Here is a 21,991-nt window from a genome sequence, read left to right on the forward strand (position 1 = left end):
TCATGTAAGACAAACTTGTTGTGACCTTGAACTTGAAGATGCAGAGATGCTGAATGAAAACTTGTCAGTACGACAGTAGCCTGTTGTTGAAATGATTTCAATTTATATATATGGTAAACATTTAGTTAAAACAAGTGTGAGAGCAATTTACGTTTAAAGGGGGACTGGATTTTTTGTTTTGAATCTTTGTTTCTTTTCTTTTTTTTTTTTTTTTTTTGGGGGGGGGGGTCAGGTGAAAGGTATAGATAACTAAGGGACCTACCATTTGGTTTTCATGGGGGGCTAGGATGAAAAATTTTGTCCTTCATTCTATTAGTTGTTATGTATTTTTCACTCTATTCAGTCCTGCCTTTTTTGTTTTGAAATTGAGAATGGAAATGGGAGAATGTGTCAAAAAGACAGCAACCCTACCAAAGAGCAGAAACCAGCAGAAGGCCACCAATGGGTCTTCAACATAGCGAGAAAATCCTGCACCAGGAGGCTTGCTTCAGCTAGCCCAAAAACAATAATGTGTACTAGTTCATTAGTTTATCCTGACTTTTTTTACATACATGTAAATAGTCATCCTGCCTTTTTTTCGGCAAAGTGTCTCATCCCACCTTTTGATTACTCAAAACTCCTGTCCTGTTTTTTTTTTCGAATTTCATCCTGATTTTTTTATATTATAGTCTAGTTGCATAATCAATAATATTTATTGTTCGAACAGTCAGTATGTTTAAGTTTATTGAAAAATTCGCCCATTATATTTGTAAAATGTATTTGCTGCAAACAAATATAAATTATTTTTTATTTGCATAGTACATGTAGTAGAATACTGGAATACATTGTACTTACATGACTTATCTTATTGATATTTGTTAACAATTTTATTAATTCTAATCAGTCAATTTGATAACAATATGAATTTATATCTTTTTCAAGTTTTAAAATTGGTACATCATTTTTTGTTACTCATTCCAAGCTGACTATATAGCTAGTTTATCAAAAAAAAATGTTGTTTTTATTATAAATCCATTACAACAATCAGTGAGAATTATCATTTTTAACAATTAATGCTCTAAAACAAATTTTAAGCCAACAACTTTTAAATATTTCCATGTGTTTTCATAAATTTCCAGAATTTATACCATATGAATAAGTTTATTAAAATTTAATACCCATTAAACAATATGTTTTAATAAAAGTACTAGGGAGAACGGACCTAGGGCGAACAGACTCTGTGGGTGAATGAACTCTGGGTTAACAGACCTAGGGGAAACATGTAATCAGGGCAGAGGGATTTTGTTAATGCGATTAAATATTCTTACATGTACAGGCTATACATCAAAGAATATAATGTAATAAAACCTCTTTATCCAAATCTTCATATTGTATATATGTTCCAGACCATATGAGTATTTGGACCGTACACATATACTCGTGCAGTCGGACCATATGTGTACGGTCAGACCATTTGAGTATACTCATACAGTCTAGGACTAACTGGCCCCTATATGTATTTGTACCATAGGGGTTAATTTTAGACAAACATTTATCAAAATTTTTATTGAATATATACATACAAATTATTATAATTACAATTAGATGAATAAAGTGAAATATATCATCATATCATCAACCCTAATAATCTGGAAACAACTGGTATTATTAGAGTAACAAAGCTACCTTATTCATTCTTTGCACTAGTTTTCGACGCGTTTTTATTATATTTTCTCATTGTTTTTTCAAGGGATTTTTTTTATAGATTTTGTCCAGTATCTGTGACGGTTTTTGTAGAAAAGTTCCTAAATATACTAAAATATTTTCTTCCAACATTATGTTTATTCCAATAACTTTAATTTCAGTGAGCATAATTAAATCTCATGTATTAACTGACATGCTAAATATACAGGAGCTTAACAGAATAAAGCTGTGATTTATAATGATACTGTTCCACAACATTTTAGGGTCAGAGAAATTTAATGCTTGATTGGGAGCAATTATTTGTGGTCACTTAAACTGAAGAAATTTATTGCTTTTAATTGATTGACCATTTGTGCAGCTGGTAAGAACATAATCAGCTGATTTACTAAAATAACATGAGTAAGTGCCTTTGATTCCTCTTTTTCTTTTATTCTTTAGATTTCTTAATCAATTATTTACTATGGTCAAAAAGTTAAATCTACTATTTTCTGCCTTTGTTATTTATGTGGTCAAACAATCAACTTGCTTAGTCCATTGTACTCTTTAATTTATTTAAAATTGATATCCCTCAATCCATAGGACATACAAAAAATGTAACATTAAGACATCTACCATGTCTACTGGGAATTGAAAGTAATAGAGAAACTATTTTGATAATATGGCATAATACTAAGATCATATATATTATTATCAGTATTCATACATGTATTTCTATACACCCTCTTCAGAAAATGAAATTTTATCTAATGGTTCTATTAAATGCTAGTAGGTTAATTGGGTACAAGATATTTTTAGAGATTTAGCACAGTATAGTGGCTCAAGGGTACACTGAGTGGAGGACAAACTTTTTGAAATACTTAACTAGCAAACAAAACAAGTCTATAGTCTTTACAATGCTTTATACATGTAGTCAACAGTTTATACAAAATGAGCATCCTCTTTCATTTTCATTTTTTATTTTCAACAGTTTAAATATGTTTTTGTTAATGCCTAGAAGTGCTGAAATAAAAAAAGTTTAAAAGGCCAATGCCAATTATTAGTATGAAGTAGAAACCTTTATGATATATATGTAAGTATTTATATTATTCATATGTAAGTGGCAATAAGTGAAATTAGGCATTAAGCTTAAATCCTTGTCAATAAGGTAATGCCCAGGTAGACTAAGTCTATCATCTAGAAATGATGTTAACAGTCATTATAAAAAATGTATTCTTAAATCCTGAAAAATATGTCCAGGCTTTAAATGCAAGTAAATAAAAAGGCATTTATTCAAAGTTAAAATACATTTGGTACATAATAACATAACAAGAACTGCTGGATTTTAAAATGTAAACTAACTGTAATTATGCCACTATTCTAGCCAAGTTAGTCTAACCTTGGATATAATCAAAGCTGTATATTCACCATCCTTGTCACTTTGTAGTTTAGGGATGCATACCAAAAGTTGTGTAAAAATCAATTAAATCGAAAGTCACCATTGAAGCACATTTTGACGTGAGAACTCTAATGTTACAAACTTTTGTTAGTTTTTTTATTAGCTCACCTGGACCAAAGGACCAACTGAGCTTTTCATGTCACTTGAGGTCCGTCGTAATCGTCCATTGTCGTCAGTTAACTTTTACAAAAATCTTCTCCTCTGAAACTACTGGGCCAAAGTTAACCAAACTTGGCCACAAACATCATTGGGGAAAATAGTTTTCACAGACAAATCAGACAACCAATTGTTGGGTTGCTGCTCCTGAATTAATAATTTAAGAAAATTTTGCAGTTTTTGGTTATTATCTTGAATATTATTATGGATAGAGATCGATACATTATAAACAGCAATAAGGTTCAGCAAAGTAAGATCTACAATTAGGTCAAGATGACCAAAATGGTCAATTGACCCCTTAAGGAGTTATAGTCTATTTTAAGAATTTTTCATAAATTTTTGTAATCTGAAACTACTGGGCCAAATACATGAAATAGAATCAAATTTTCCCACTTTTTTTTTCAATTTTGCCTTTTATCTTGAAAACTATAATAGATAGAGAGAAACTTTAAAATGCAAAAATGATCAGAAAAAATACTCTTTTGTGTTTGGAGCAAGAGCTAAATAAGATCATGAAGATAGAGAGAAACTAAACAGACTTCATTGATCAGCAATATAAGATACAAACAAAAATTTAGTAAAGAACTATTAAAAAAACATACACAAGATAATTTAAATCATCTAGTGAAGGTATACACATGTATAATATGTGACAAAATATTCCCTTCAAACTATCCTGAACCAGTTATTTCAAGACAGAATTACATTTGTATATAGTCATTATGCATTAATTAGGGAATGATGTGTAAATTTCAAACACACTGTTGTTGAACTTTTAAAGAAATATTTGATAGAGAATCATTGTAATTATCTTTTTATATAATTTATATTACTGTATCTAAACTTCAATGTGAATTAACTTGCCATTTTCTTCTTTGAACTGTTTTCCTCCACTGCATGGTTCTTCACAAAATCACCACAAAAACAATAGTAATAAAGATAGTAATAAGAGTAGTGTATTCTTGATGAATTTCAACATTTTATATTCCTCTACACATTTTATGATGTCCAAGTAATGAGGTCATGACATCAATATGAATCCATATAGTAACCAATGAGATAAAAGAGAAATTCATTTTATGTCTTCCTAGATCTTTGGATAAAAACAGGTCACATTTACTTGTACATGTTGTGTGTATTATGCTTAAAAAACATAAAAACACAAGTAAATGTTATACATATATATACTCACCACATTGATTCAATGGACATAATTAAGTATAATGGTAGTAGGTCTATTAGTGTAAATAAAAGTGAAATCATAAGAAGGATTAGAATTAATACACAGTATTATATGTTCACAATGACATACAGGGAGAGAATTTTGAAAAAAATATTGTAAGTAATAATTTCATACTTAATGCCAATAACTGGTTTATTTTTTCTGTTTTGTGTATGGTCTGCTTAAAGTTTTATTTTGAGGAGGATTAAGGGGGGTCGGGCTAGTGGGCCCGGGCGAAATTGACTAGTATGCATGTTGTGTGTTGCATGTTGCATGTTGTGTGTTGCGTGTTACATTGATCTTTGATTATTTCTTTTACAATTTTTGTAAAATTGGAAGAATTTTTAATTAGGATATATACAAAAACTTTTTGTAAAATTGGAAGAATTTTAATTTGGATATTATTACAAATATTTTTGGTAAAATTTCTCATCAGTCATTGTATAAATTCACCCTTTAAAATGTCTTTGACTTACATCATGGAGTCTGCACTTCTATCAATATCTGTCTTTCATATTATTTAAGGTTTAAAATATTGTCATTGAGCTTAAGTTTGTAAACTATATTTGATCTCTAATCAGTTTTCAGTATCACTATTTTGCGGGCTGCGGGATGCGGGTTGCGGGCTGCAGGCTGCAGGTTGCGTGTTGCGGGCTGCTCTATTTCATTAAATTACAAAGTTACATAAAAATCTAAATACTAATTTTCTTTTACGGGTTAAAAGTTAATGAAGAGCTGTGGCATGAGCGCATGATACGCCTGTCGCTTTTTCGATGAATAAAGTTTCAAAGCTTTTGGTTATTATCTTGAATATTATTATAGATAGAGATAAACTGTAAAGAGCAATAATGTACAGCAAAGTAAGACCTACAAATAAGTCACATGACCAAAATGGTCAATTGACCCCTTAAGGAGTTATTGCCCTTTATAATAAATTTTTAACAATTTTCATAAATTTTGTAAATTTTTACAAAATAATTTCCACTGAAACTACAGGGCCAAGTTCATTATAGATAGAGATAATTGTAAGCATCAAGAATGTTCAGTAAAGTAAGATCTACAAACACATCACCATCACCAAAACACAATTTTGTCATGAATCCACCTGTGTCCTTTGTTTAATATGCACATAGACCCAGGTGAGCGACACAGGCTCTTTAGAGCCTCTAGTTTATATATATGCAAAGGGATGCTGAATTGCACATAACTATTACATCTCCTTTACTTGTATTTAATGAGTTTGGACAGAAGGACATAAATCCTTCAATTGAAACAATCCAACATGTTATATAAAATTTTGTCTAAAGAATCTGTCACTAAAACCAATAAATCCATCCTAAAATTAGATGGTTCGATTCACACAATACATTTCTGACCTTAAAAATTTGGTAAATCTGGCTAATTATCTATAGGTTTCAATTAGAATCATGTTTTATCTAAAGAAAAGGAGAAAAAGAAGAAACGCAAACAAATAGGAAGAAAAGTGATAATATATCCTTAATATAACAATATATAACAACACAAAGCAATGTGTTATTGCACATAAATAGTTTAAGGTCTGTATGCCAAATGTATGACAAATATGAGATGATCTAGAATCATAGTAAGATAAAATCTTAGCAATCTTTGGACACTTTTTAATTACTTGAATTATTTAAAAAATTCTGTTCAAATATGATCATTACTTTCATTATCACACTTAATTCATGAAAATTTTAAGAAAATATGTAATTTCTTCCTGAAAAGTTACTTTTCGTACACTTTAAATAGTGTCATTGCTTTGTGTGATTTTTCTAAAGCACTAGCCTAGCTGGTTAACAATTATTACTTTTTATCAATTCTATAATAAGTGATATTTTTGGTTTTGATATTTTCTGATATATTGGTATAATAAATGACCAGCAATAAATCATTAAAAGTCTGTTAATAATAATACACATTCTTACACAATTTTTCGAAGTTTCACAAATATAACCTTTTACAAGTATATACAGTGTTTTGGTGATTTTTTTTTTCTTCCCTATTTATTGTTCAACTGACTTATAAGATCGCAACCTGCAGCCCGCAACCCGCAACCAGCAAAATATACACACTCATCAGTTTTTAATTGCTGACAATAATTTGCTATTTTCAGGAGTGTTGATATTACTGATTAATTGTTTTTATGTACTTTAGCAGACTGACCCATTGACTGTTAAATTTAATGTATTTTGCAGCTGTCATGGTTGTGAATCAACTCTAATCATCTCTCATTACTAGCCCTACTTATTATATGATTTCATTGTTTTTATATCCTGTTCCTCAAGTTGTGTGATCTGGAACTACATTCTACTTTTAAATTGATTCATATTAGAAAGTATCCATGCAAGCCCTGGTCAATATTAACAATATTGTTTTAAATGTTAAAATGTGAAAAAGTTGAGTATGTATAGTGATGACTTTCCGAAAAGGGAGGTGGACTGGGACATGACCGCTACATTTTTTAACTGTGAGTTGGAGAGGGCAGAACCAAATTTGACCCCAAAATCCTGATTTCATACAGATTTCCAAGATAAAGACCCCCACACTTACAGATTAGAAAAATGAAGCAGGCCTGTCCTCCTTTCGGAAAAAATGGATCCACCTCTGATTAGCTACCTCCATTCGATACGCCTATGCTAATGAATGTGTCTCTCTTTAACTATATGTATTTGTATATATATATGATGGAATTTGTAGATAACAAATATGTAAATATGAAACTTGAATCAATTCAATTATAAGAGATCATTTCTACTTTAGCTTGATAAATTTTTTATTTATTTTAGCCAAATATAAAAATCTCTATGTTGAGAGAAAATCTCTGTCATTGAAAATAATTAACCATGTTAACAGGTCATAAAATTCTATCAAATTATCCCATATCATCTAACTAATACTACTATAGATCAGTCTCTAGAATCCAAGTTTTGATGACTTTTGTTGATAGGTTAATTAAAAATTTCAAATGAATTTAAGGATACACTATATATATATACATATATATGTATGTCATCATATAGTTTCATGTTTGGTCCATTTATTACCAAGCATAATATAGTACAGAATAAATATGACTCATGTATATTCAGTTATAACATTAAACCTCATGTAAATTTAACAAATGAATATTAAAAATGTTTAGCCTTCATTTTTCAGATTCTGTTACTTTGACATAAAAAAAAGTTAAATTTACAGACACTGGTAAAAACATATATAAAATACATAAATTTGTTCTCATGACAGAAAAAAAATCAAACCACCATTCATCTATCATGTAATGAAGGTATTGTTATATAATTGTGAATGACATCATAGAAATAGCAATCAAACAACAAAAAACAAAAAAGAAAGAAAAGACTTCCCTAATGTACAATAAAATTAACTTTATCTACATGCAACATGCAAAATAGCAGTACCCGGCCCGGGCACCCCTTTTTGAAAAAAATTTGGTTGATTAATTTTTTTAGGGATCGAATCACTGAAGCAAGTTTGAGCGGGCCCCTTTTGAAAATTCTGGATCTGCCACTGCATACCACAGACATACAGAAATTAAGGATGTTTTATAATTTAAAAAAAATTCTAATATATCAATTAAAACTTTTTATATTGATGTATGCATTAGTGATAAATTTAATAATCTGTCACCTAAGGATATTTGCCTATAGATGTTTTATGTCCCACCTTTGGGCATTATGCTTTCTGATGAGTCATGAGTATGCGTCTGTTCCTCCATCCGTCTTTCCGGCTTCAAGTTTAAGTTTTTGATGAAGTTGAAGTCCAATCAACTTGAAACTTAGTACATGTTCCCTATGATATGATCTTTCTTATTTTAATGCCAAATTAGAGTTTTGACCCCAATTTCATGGTTCACTGAAAATATAAAAATGATAGTACCAGTGGGTCATCTGTGTACTATGGACACATTATTGTTGTTGATTTAAATGCAAAAAAAAGTATTAAGAATTAGTTTCTGAATTTCACGAGTTGATAATTGCCTACAATTTAAAATTCAAGAATTTTGCATACAAGAATAATGAGTATGCCACTTGAAAAAAAAAATTGACATGGATGAGATTTTAGATGGGGTTTACAAAATAGAGAATAACGGGCAAAATGTGCAGAATAAAGGTAAAAAAAAAAAATAAATAGGGAAAAGTAGGAAACCAAAATAAATATTAGAGAATAATAGGGTGCTGAAATATAAAGAATAGAGATTAAAAAAAATTAACAAAAGATTAAAGAAAAACAATCCAATATACAATGATATACATGTATTAAAGGATAAAGATATACAGAACCCCTATCTAGACCTTAATAAATCAAGCCATAAACACATAAATGACAAATAACCTAATAATTGTTTTTAGGTCAGACAAGAGTTCGTCTGCAAAAGACTCATAATTAACTTCCGAATAACAAAAGTTTAAAAGGCCAAATAATGTACAAAATTAAAAACTTGGATAACCAAGAGAAAAACCGAGAAAGACAGAATTCATACATGAATTACAAAACTTAGAACCTCAGCACGATCTGGGAATAGGACTTGCATTATTTCCTTATTTTAATTGACAATTGATCCTTTAAAGCAGTTATTGCCCTTGAAAGAATATTTTACCAAAATTTTTTTTTGGTTTTTTGGTTTTTAAATTGTTTTAATGATCATGGAAGTATTATATTTCATTCACTTCCATGGTTGAATTAAGTTTTTCATAGTAAGGAAGTGTCTTCATAAGAATACCAGTTTACATGTGTTGTTTACATTAATGTCATTAATTAGTTCTGCACAGTTAAACATTAGAGGGAACTATTAGGTTCATATAAATTATTTTATAGCTGTTTCGCTAATAGGTTTTTATGGAATTTGTCACCTATTGTAGAATCTGTTTTAATAAGATGCCAGTATTTCCTGAATACTTTTTGAAGTTTTCTGCTTAAGCATGTTAAGCATTCGAATGATAATTTGTAATGAATGGTATATTATATATATCTATTTTCAACTTTGTTCTTTTTCTTAGTAAAGACATAATTTCATAGAAATTGATCCAATATCCACCTATTTAGGTGAAAATCATATCTCTGGTCTGATTTCATAGACAAATTTCATAGAAATTAATCTAATATCCACCCTGCATTAGTGCAAATCACCATTTTTAATTAATGTGCCTTCGAACAGTTCATGTGTAAAAAAAAAGCTAAGGATGATAAACATTTTCAGCATGAAGTCTTATGCCATTCTGTTCTTATTTCAGATTGACATATCCATAGGACATGCAGTTAGCCTAGACAAATAGGAAGAGAAAGGTCTCTGATTTAATTCTCTGTGAAGTTCAAGGTCTTTCTTAGTCTAAATATGGGAAGATTTGAAAGGTAAGTTTGAAAGTTTGTAAGTGTACAAAAATATGTTATGTCTAACAAAATGTGCTGTTTCACAAATAAAATACTCTGTCTCTCAGACACATATGTAGCAATAAGGCCACTATATTTGTGTATGAAATGATTATAAGCTGTATTTGCCTGACGGGTTAAACTGACCATGCCTTTATTTTCATGGATATTTATGGATCAAGTTTAAGTGATAATTGTAGTAAAAGCGTCATATTTTCAATCATAAGTATAGCAGGCATAGTTGTTAATTTCTGTGTCATTTGGGCTCTTGTGGAGAGTTGTCACATTGGCAATTATACCACATCTTCTTTTTTATATGACATTTGAATGTTGCATTTGTATAATCAAGCGTACTGGCAGCACACATTAGCTGGCCAGTTGTTTATTGGCATTCATGTGCACAAATAGTGCAAATTAGGGACATGATAAGGAAGACCTTTGTTATGCCCCCACAGTAGTTTTACCCTTGTCTGTCTGGACGTAAGTCCTTCCATACTTCCCAAAGTTGGTTTCCGTTCTCTAACTTCAGTTTGCCGCACCCAAATGATATGAAACTGATACACAATGCTTTATTATTACCACAAAACACAGATCAAGTTTGAATTTTGGTGGCGTCATTTAGTTTAACCGTTCTAGAGTTATGCCCCTTTACAAACAAAAAAATTGCTGAATTTTTCGTTTCCGTTCTTTAACTTTAGTTTGCCTCAACCAAATGCTATGAAACTTATACACAATGCGTATTACCACAAAATACAGATCAAGTATGAATTAAGGGGGCATCACTTTAATTGTTCTGCAGGTATGCCCCTTTACAAATGAAAAAGATGCTTATATTTATAGTTTCCGTTCTCTAACTTTAGTTTGCCTCAACAAAATGCAATGACACTTATGCACAATGCTTTTTATAAATCACAAAATATAGATCAAGTTTGAATTTTAGGGGGTCACTTTAACTGTTCTAGAATTATGCCCCTTCACAAATTGAAACAGTGCTGAATTTTTCATTTCCATTCACTAACTTTAGTTTGCCTCAACCAAATGCTATGAAAGTTGTACACAATACTTATTACCACAAACTACAGATCAAGTTTGAATTTTGTAGTTGTCACTAAATTTTCTAGAGTTATGCCCCTTTGCAAATGGAAAAATTGCTGATTTTTTTGTTTCCGTTCTCTAAATTAAGTTTGCATCAACCAAATTTTATGGAACTTATACACAATACCTATTACCACTAAACTCCGATCAAGTGTTTTTAGATAAAGTCACTTTTACTGTTCTTCAGTTATGTCCCTTTATAACTTTATATGATATGCAAGCGGGGGCATCATCTGTGGTCCATGGACACATTCCCCATTTAATTTTTTGTTAAACATCGATTTTTGACTTTTTTTGTGTCGGAGCCGATAAATTAGGGTTGGAAGGGAATCAAAACACATCTTTTTTGTTGTTAGCCCTATTGAAAACTATAGTAAAGAGATGGAAACTTTGAATAGTAAAAATGATTAACACCATAAGATCTACATATAAGTCACATGGCCAAAGTCATCAGTTGAGTTATTGACTGTCAGTGATGGGTTTGTTTGTTTTTTTTTTTTTTGGAAAATAGAAACTTTAAAAAGCAAAAATGATGATTGTGAGCTTTTAAATTAGATATTTTTTTTAAATCCAAGTTGATTTGAAATAGTTATAGAAATTTTTAAAGATGACTACCTGAAATTTAGTTCAAACTAAAAATTGTAGCTTTTATCATGTTTATACCTATTAAAATTAAACCCTTAAGTTTGAAAGCAATAAACCATATATTATAAAATAACCTGTTCAATACATAATTGATATAGTTGGGCTGATTTAAGACCAGTCAAGACTAAATTTAAAGGTCAAGACAGGTGGAGACTGGGTCAAGACTAAGTAGAGACTGGTCAGGACTGGTTGAGCATTTGACAAGACCATATTCTGACTTTACCAAGATTATCAAGTACTCTTCGACTCATTAGGTTAAATTGTAGACCAAAGTCAAGTACAGTTAAGTACAGTCTAGATTATGTTGAGTCTTTTCAAGTAAAAATGCGCTCACTTTGAAAGTCAATTTTACAGTGACAGCAGCAATCACAGGCGAGACACCGTGTTCTTTGGAACCCTTACAAATTTTTCTTAAAACCATTTAAATTTGCCTTGTTTGTTTTCAGACAATTATTGGTAAAGTAACATAATTAAATTAATAGGATTAGAACTTTGCCCCCCTTTAAAAGAAGAAGATATCTATAGTATGATTGCTAATCCTAATGATAACGCTAAAAGTAAAAAAAAAAAATGTTTTATTTTTTAAAACTTTTCCAGTTTGCCCCATTTGTTTGTAGGTAATAATCGGTAAAGTAACACACATATATATATATATATATATATATATATCAAAAAATGAAAACACCAGATTAGAAAAAATGATGCAGTATGATAGCTAAGGAGACAACTGCCCTAATCTGAACAAAATTTAAATACTATCAGTGTGGTAAGGCTTCAATTATTGAACAAAACAAATGACAAACAGTAACATGAGTAAGCTATGAAAGGACCTGTGATAACAAATTCATCTATTATCATGATTATAAGAAAGAACAAAATATGCCGGGAAAAAAAATCATGAATAATATGCCTGAAGGACTTTAAAATATTGAACTTGAATTGACTTTTCTTTGTAGGATACATAGAAATCTTGGAGGACAAATTGACTCGAGTCTTAAAAGACACAGATATGAAGATAAACAAGAGGAAAAGAATGCCAAACATAGTTTAAAGGACTGCATACTTCCTGATATCTTTCAAATTATTGTGTCTTTTTGGTATAAATGTAATAATGCAATATCATCTTATTTGTATAGGCATGTATACATCCTGCAAATCTTGTTGGTACCTTTTAGCTCCTTTTAATGCAACCACTATTTTTAAAACATTGTCGTGATTGTATTTCTATATGTGAGTTTATTAGTTAACTAGCGCGTGCCGCGTAGTAATTGCATATATATGCATTATTAAATACCATACCTATCATCAATCTTAGTCTTTTTAATTAAGAAATAATTTTTAAAACAAGTTTTTTTAATGGAATTTTATTTTCTATGTTTAACCTGTTATATGCACTTAGTCAAATATAGCATGTTGCAAAAGAGATGCAATAGAGAGCAAACATTATATTTCATGTTTACATAAAAACCTTCTAAATGTATCAAAATTCTGTGTTGTAAAATCTTAAAGATTTTGTTTTTCAGGATTTTTCCCAATATGTTTAAGAAATCTGTAGCATAATTTTTGCTTGTAGATTTTATTTCGGGATTTTTCCTGAAATGGGTAAAAAAAAACTATGCACCAAGTGTGTGCCTGATAATAGATTTATATTTTCGGGATTTTTCCCGAAATGTGAAAGAAATTATTAGTCATGAGTTCTAGCATTTACATAGATTTTCGGGATAAATCCCCAAATATTTGAAGACATCTGTGTTATACATTTTGTACTTAGTTTATTTTTGTCGGGATTTTTCCCGAAATGTGTTTCAGATCTGTTTGTCAAAACGCTTTGCCAACAAATTTTTAATATGTTATAAATAATAATGTTGAAAATGATTTCGGGACATTTCCCGAATAACAAGTGTCACATACATATTTACCACTAATATTTTAAAACTTTCATATATTTTGGGAATTTTCCCGAACATTAAATTTAAGTTTTATCAATTTTAAGAATAAAAACATGGAATATTGTAAAAATTGTGTGTTTCTTTATGAAATTTGCATTCATTTATAGTAAACATTGAAAAAGATTATAAAAAGGAATAAAATGGATTTTACTCTTTTAAAATAGAGTCAGTTATATCTAGTTAATAGTTACTCTTCAAAAAATAATTCCTGGGAGATTGAATTTATATTGATTTTACCACGGGTTTGCTTTTTGTGCTAAATGTTTTACCTTGAGCGATTGCTAATTAGTATAGTTGACTTTGATTGACAAACAATCGAGATATATATTATTCTACGTTAAAAAGACTATCAAATAACAACTACTGAGGTCAGATTTTGATAATATCTTCACAAGAGATTTATTACATACCAGATATGAAAAGTATAAATACTGTTACAATGGTTGCTGCACGTTTGTTCCAATGGGCTACAAAATACAAAAAAAAAAAACATTTAAAACAAAATCATTTGTAACAAATTAAAAAAATTTGCTGACGAGATATCTGTAAGACGTACTGTAAAAGTTTCAAGAAACTTGAAAAAAGGTTATTTTAATGCTGGTCTTTTATGCGTATCGCGTTGACTTTGACTCTTATAAAGTGAGGCGATAATACTATTAAACTCGTCTTGCACAACTTGTTTCTATATCTTTATCAATTTCTTTTAAACAAAACAAAACTAAATTGATGTTTAAGTAACAATTGCAAACCGTCACTTCGGTCATGTTTTTCTCTGACTGTTAATGACGTCTTACACTAAATCCATTATATGTTGGATGCTGTTGTAACACCACTGTCCCAGGTTAGGGGAGGGTTGAGCGCTCACAAACATATCTAACCCCGCCACATTCTTTATGTGCCTGTCTCAAGTCAGGAGCCTGTAGGTCAGTGGTTGTCGTTGGTTCATGTCTGTCATATTTGTTTTTCGTAAATTGTTTTGTTATAAATTAGGCCGTTTGTTTTCTGAATTGAATTGTTTCATATTTTTGATGTCCTATCATTGAATAACCCATATTTCAGTCAGTACTTGCATCTCATATATCCCAGTGAACTTGAAATTAAGGGTACTACTGATTCTAGAAGGACTGCTTCATACCTTGATCTTTTACTCAATATTGACACAGATGAACGACTTCACCCTAAAATCTATGATAAACGGGATGATTTCAGCTTCCCAATTATCAATTTCCCATTTCTCAGCAGTAACATACCCTCTGCTCCGTTTTATGGTGTTTACATATCTCAATTGATACGTTATGCTCGTGCATGTTCACACTATACGAACTTAGTATACAGGAGTGTGCTCCTTACGCAGAAACTGCTCCAACAGAGTTATGAGGAGGAAAGATTAATAATGACACTCCGTAAATTGTATTGACACCATCACGAATTGGTTGATCTATACGATGTTTCTGTGTCTAAACTAACTAACGACATTTGTTCCCACGTCTTAGATTGTGGTTTAACTTATATGTTGTCTGTCTGCTAAATACCGAACATAACCTATTCCCGAATACGATTGTTTTGCCGAGTGTGAATTTGCATTTCTATACTACGTGTCTCGGTATTAATACATCCAACATTCATGTATTTAGTAATGATGTTTCTATTGTGGGTTAGGTTGGATATTGTGTTATGTCTTATCGTTTGTGGTTTGAATTCTGTATTTTCGGTACATTTCACATATGTCTTATTTGTCAGTATAGTCGAGTTCATTTCCACTTTTCCATGAATAAAGTATTGTGTTAGTCCAAATATTTATGATGTCGTCACAGCATTAATTTAAAATAGCCTTTCAATACCGTCATAATCATGATAATTATTTGGACTAGTATTGTGATAGTAATTGTTATTTTTTCGATCTCGTTCCATTTAATTGTATGAGTTTCAAGATTATATATACGTCACAAAAATACGTCACTGTTTGTGGAGTCCTGTGCTGTCGTTAATGGAAGATGTTCGTTGTTATTCTTCGGTTTACATGTTACTAAATTGTACTATTATATTATTTATTTATGCGTTTCTCTGTGCTGAGTTTTCTTGTGTTTGTTTGTACTGTATTCCTGTCACGTAGTGTTGTCATTTTAGCGATATTTTTTAACATTGCCATATAAGCGGGAGGTTTGGCTAGCCATAATACCATATGTTCAATCCTACATTTTTTTATTAAAATGTCCTGAACTAAGTCAGAAATATGGCAGTTGTTATCAAATAGTCCGTGTCTATATATGTTGGCGTTTTTTTTTTTTGTTGCACTTCAGTGTTTTTGTTGTTCCGTTGTTTTCCTCTTATAGTTGATGTGTCTCCCTCGGGTTTAGTTTGTAATCCGGATTTGTTTTCTCTCAATCGATTTATGACTTTTGAACAGCGGTATACTACTATTGCCTTTATTTCATGTCGGGGCATTTTATAGCCGACTATATGGTATGAGTTTTCCTCATTGCTGAAGGCCGCACGGTTGCCTGTAATTACTTACAATCACTAATTTTGAACTTGGGTAGATAGTTGTCTCATTGGCAATCATACTACATCTCCTTATTTTATACTGAAAATAGAAAGCTTAGTATGATAGAATCGTCGATAAATGTAGAAGTAGGTCAAGGTTTGTGTATATCGATGAACTATTGATACAAAAAGAAAAAAAGAAATTATACATTACACACCAAGAATAGAAATATTGTTTTCCACTGGATTATTAACTATGAAATTTGGACTTTTACCACTGCTATCTCTGTAATATATCAAGATAAAACATTGTGATATATATGGATATGATAAATATCTCCATGTTCTGGAGACAAAATAACAGAAAAAAAAATACATCAACAGCTTCCCGCGTGGTCATCAGTCTATTCACGATTTTCGAAACATTTAAGAAGTTCACTAAGTAATTGTTGGACACTAATGTAATCGTCTATCAAAACAATTTAATAAAACCAACTAATGAATGTCGAAGGAAGCACAGTTGAAAGAGTCAATAAGACTCTATCTGCTATACATCATTGCAAGTCGTTTTCATTTTCATGTTATCTTATTTGTACTATTATTTGTCTGTTTGTCTTTTTATTTTTGGCCATGACGTTGTCAGTTTGTTTTCGATCTATGAGTTTGACTGCCCCTCTGGTATCTTTCGTCCCTCTTTTATTTCAAATTATTTGTATACTTTGGATTCATTATTATTCGTGGGATACCAATTTTTGTGGACTTCGTGGATAAATCCTCAACGAAGTACATATTTTCTATAGGCTTCTTTGTAGACATTGGCTAAACCACGAAATTAAATATCCACGAAAATACAATTTAAAAACAAATTAGATTAAAAAGTAAAGCAGAAAAATGTGCAGCTTTTAATTTGTGAGGTAGTACATTTATTTTGTACTGTACTTTGAAAATGTCCTGAAAACTGAACTGAATAATAGTTAGTGCTGGAAATGATTAAATTATGAAGGCGACCTTTTAACTTATGAACTAAAACAATAAGTTTTTTCGGCTTTATCTGAATCCAAAATGGAAGGTGTTCACCGCACCGTTATTCTGCAACTGCAAGGTTTTATCTTAGTGACAAGAATGATAAATAATAGTTAAAAACCCAATTGTTCGAAAGTATTTCCACATTACATTTCTAAATAGTTGATAAGCAGCTACTTCCGGATAACTTAAAGTTACTATTGGCGTCTAATCATAAGATTCTTCATACTGATGCAAAACATATATGGTTTCTATATACGTTTGTCTGAATTAAGGGAGATAATTTACTCCTTCCTGTTTAGAAAATGTCGCTTCCGGCTTCATAATAATGATAGCTTTATTTACACTGATTCCAATAATCAACGGTTACTTCCGGTTAATATTTTCCTAGGTCATGTCTAACTCAACCCTTTGCAAAAAAACCTACGGATTTATCATATACCAGAATGAAGTAAAAATCAATTTACCTTAAATTTCAACATTTCAGGGGCAATAACTCCTGTAAGATATCATCAGATCGCCTCGGACTGAATGTACCATTTCTTCGTCTCAACAACACAAGCGTTCACTACCAGTTCTTTTTATGAAACGCCATGACTGCCTTATTTTGATGATCATCATTATATGCAGTGGTCACAGCATTATATGCAGTGGTCACAACATTATATGCAGTGCTTACAACTTATATGCAGTGGTCATAACATTATATGCAGTCGTGACAACATTATATGCAGTTGTGGATCAGATTCGGTAAATTTTTTTTATCGGAAATTGCCGAATCCAGTCATAATTGATAATGCCCCGCAAACAAAATGAAACAGTTATTGAGGTCATGTAATTTAGGCAATTCGATTGAAAAATTTATTAGAGAAAACATAACGCCTGCTATTGTCTGCAAATTGGACAGACATGATTTTATAAATTTAGGGGTAGTTCATATCGAGGAAATGATGAAACTAACAGTTGAATGGATTAACTAGTTCTGTTCGTCTTAAGAAATACGCATAGCATAATGTAAGTAAAATAACGATAAATAATAATGAAATATCAAAGGACAGTTTGTATACTATATGCCCCGAGTTCATTTCCTACTGAAGAACTATAGCTTGGTGCCGCTTTATAGTCGATATTCAGTTTAAATTGCATAAATACATTTTGAATAAAATAGTCAGCTGCCTTTAAGACCTAAGTCCCATATCTCGATAACTTATATATGTCATGATAGAGCCATTATTTGGCTTCGATTTTCAGAATTATGCATTTTTACATGATTTAGTATCTAACAGATATGAAAAATGCAGTTTAAAGCATTTCATTGAAGGTGTTTAACATAACTTTACATCAAATGTATCCAACTTTTACAAGCTTTTTAGCACGTAAAGCAGTTTGTCTTCTTAATATGAGCAGCAGCCTTATATCAAAATATAAACTTTCATTAAGAAAATTTATCCTTTTCCAGACCCAGTTTAACATTTTTATTTATAGGTATCATCTCTTTATCATCCCTTCGGAAAACGGAGTTTGGGAGTGGATATAGCGTTTACTACTTTTGTTCGTCAGTCTGTCACGGCTTAGTTTTGCATTTAGGTTTAGATCGAAACAAACTGCGTGTCAAAGAGGAATGATTTACTATTAGTGCGCACATCTTGGATAGTAACGAATGTCCATGAAAAATGGGTCACCTCGACCTAATTTAATCCTGGTTAAGTTTTGCATTAAGATACAAAATCTAATCAACTACAAGTCATAGAGGAATGATATCTTTTAGAACGCACATCTTTGATAATAACAAAGGACCTTGAAAAAAATTTGGTCACCTCGACCTATTTTTTACACATGAATGATTCTGATTTAATTTTGTGTTAAGGTCCAGATGAAAGCAACAACAAGTAAAAGAGGAATTATATTTATTACTGAGCACTTCTTTGATTTTAATGAAAGTTCGCACAAACATTTTGTCACCTCAACACAAAAAAAAAAACTCGCCACTCGTTATTATGTCTCTTAATGGAGAACTATTGTTTTACTGTGAAATCCTCTCGTTGTTGTTATTGGCGTTCTAATTCTTTTCACATACAAGCTTGTCTTGTTGCTATAGTCTTGGGATTTCAGTTATGTTTGCTAACAAATTGTTTTACATATCCCATGTTAGGACCCTTGTCAGAAGTTGAAAATTTCATAGCTGAATATTTTTTGTTTTCTAAGTACTTTACTTTTGATGGTGGATCTTGATTGTTTCTGTGGGGCTTCTTTCTCCTGTATATGTTTCACTCAAGGGGAAAGAATCGGAAAATTGTCGAAACTTATTGGATTTTTATATATTGCATAGACCGAATTATATACTTAAAAAGATTTTCATTCATAAAATAGTTATTTTGCGCTAAAAAATTGCTGTTCTATGCCTTTTTAAGCAATATTGCAAATCTTATATGTTTTAGTAAAATTCTATTTCGAATGACATCGCTGACCAACATAAATTAATTTGTTTCCAAAATGCAATACATAGTTTACTTCTGACAGATATTTGGTTCTACTTAAAAAATACTGGGTCATGAAATATCTAAATTGCAGTCCGAGTAATCTGAAGATGTTTATTTTGGGTTGAATGATCAGAAATGCACAATTATAATGTTTTTAAAAACTTAAAGTATAAACATATTAAATTGTGAATATGATGATACTGATCATTGAAATAAGATCAAAAGGCTTAAAAATGCCCCTGGCGTGGAATAAATTCGTGGTAAATTGGTCCTTCTTTTTAATTTTCTTATTTCAATCAGAGTTTTATATATTGCATAGATAGCTGTCTATTATTGACGACTGTATGACTCCAGTGTTGTACGGTTATCTTTGTCGTTGGATTGCTGCCTTATTGACGCATATCCATATCTCCTTTTTTCATATGAATATGAAAGGAATGAGACATCGTACGTAAATTGAGTGGATCGACGTGTTTCATGTACGCAAACTATTTCTGTCCAAGTGCAGAATCTACTGTCGGTGGTTGACCGGTTGTCATTTATCCATGTTCGTTTTTGTTAAATTTGTTTTAGTTCATTCTTTTCGACGGGATGCTTTATCCTTTGTTGTTCCTTTACATAAGCCATTGTGATTTGTATAAAATATTAAAAAAAATATTTGTATATTTGGACAGCATTATACGAAAACAAAACGATCACTTCAGAGAAAATAAAAAAACGATCAAAGTTGGAACAAATGATCAAATCATATAAGACATCGAAAAGAGGAGACTTCCAGTAATAGTTTTGATGTACAGTCATGGCACCACATGATTTGAGGAACGGATCTCGATCATAGGTTCCCGGTGGACGTCGTTCTGAGTTTTACATATATATGAAATATGGCACTGAATATTGACTAAAGACTTTAAGTGGCTTATAACTTTTGGTTGTTCAATATGATATGAACTCGAGACATATAGTATACAAATGCCATTCAATGTTTCATATTTATCATTCATTATTTTTAATTACATTATGCCGTGCGTATTTCTTAAGATAAATAGAACTATAATTAATGCATTCAACTCTTAGTTTCACCATTTCCTCGGAATGAACTACCCCTAAATGGATAAAATAATGTCTATCCAATTTGCAGACAATAGCAGGTGTTATTTTATTCTCTGATAAAGATTTCAATCGAATTGCCTAAATTACATGACTTCAATAACTGTTTCGTTTTGTTTGCTGCATTATCAATTATGACTGGATTCGGCAATTTCCGATAAAAAATTTACGAAGTTTACAGAATCTGAACCACCACCATCACTATCACCAATCATCATCGTCACCATCACTGATCATCACCTTCATCAACAAAACTCGTATAATGTTGTGACCACTTCATATAATGTTCCGACAACTGCATATAATGCTATCAAGACTGCATATAATGTTGTGACCACTGCATATAATGTTTTAACCACTGCATATAATGTTCCGACAACTGCATATATATAATGTTGTCACGACTGCATATAATGTTGTGACCACTGCATATAATGTTGTAACCACTGCATAAAATTTTGTGACCACTGCATATAATGCTGTCACGGCTGCATATAATGCTGTGACCACTGCATATAATGCTGTGACCACTGCATATAATGATGATCATCAACATAAGGCAGTCATGGCGTTCCATATCTTTTATATATAGCTTTTATAGTATGAGATAAGATGCATGCATAAGTTAAGGGCAAAATTTGGAACATGATTTGATCCTGACCTTGACACCATTTACTTTTTGGTGGATCAAGGCCCTCAAATCAAGATACCCTAGGTCTCTATTACTCACGGTTCATAAGTTTCATTTGTATATCACTTATGTTAAAATACAAAAGGGAAATAAACTCATATGGAATCTCAGTATCGCTACAGTTAAACTGTGCGATACAATATAAGAAATATCCAAATGACACAATTGTGAAACCAAAATTTGACGCCAGAACAAAATCTGGTTGAAGAAAATAATGATAATCAGAACAAAATCAAAAGGATCATCCATGGAAAAGTGAAAAGACCTAATCAAAAAGGTCGATCTACATTATATAAGAACATGACTAAGAATTTAAAAAAAGATAAAAATGGTGAATAAGCACTAAAGGTATGAGAAAACAGGTGACCTAAACATTAATTTCAAAATCATATTGTTTCTTTGTACTTTCACTTGTAATCAGGGAAATAATGTACGACTCCTGCTTTAGAAAATTTCACTTCTAATGTCATATATAAAAGGATATATTACACTGATTTTTAAAACGTATGGTTGCTCAGGTCTTTAGTATAAAATAAGGAAGATAATCTGCCATTTCCGGTTTACAGGGCGGGTGGATAAAAGGTCCGCTGATGTAGGACCTCAGGTAATAGGTGC

At 31.1% G+C, this 21,991-nt stretch overlaps 1 protein-coding gene and 1 long non-coding RNA gene across 2 annotated transcripts in view; both read left to right on the forward strand.

Annotated features, from left to right (window-relative positions):
* The window catches only part of LOC127728939 (uncharacterized), a 667,964-nt gene that overhangs the window by 18,953 nt on the left and 627,020 nt on the right, over window positions 1–21,991 (forward strand). The gene's annotated exons all lie outside the window — the stretch shown is intronic.
* Window positions 15–13,584, forward strand: LOC127729679 (uncharacterized). The gene is made up of 3 exons (XR_007994762.1): window positions 15–113; window positions 9,767–9,884; window positions 12,599–13,584. It is a non-coding gene; the product is annotated as an uncharacterized LOC127729679 (long non-coding RNA).

Source organism: Mytilus californianus, unplaced genomic scaffold, assembly GCF_021869535.1.
Source record: "Mytilus californianus isolate M0D057914Y unplaced genomic scaffold, xbMytCali1.0.p SCAF_2, whole genome shotgun sequence".
Taxonomy (NCBI): domain Eukaryota; kingdom Metazoa; phylum Mollusca; class Bivalvia; order Mytilida; family Mytilidae; genus Mytilus; species Mytilus californianus.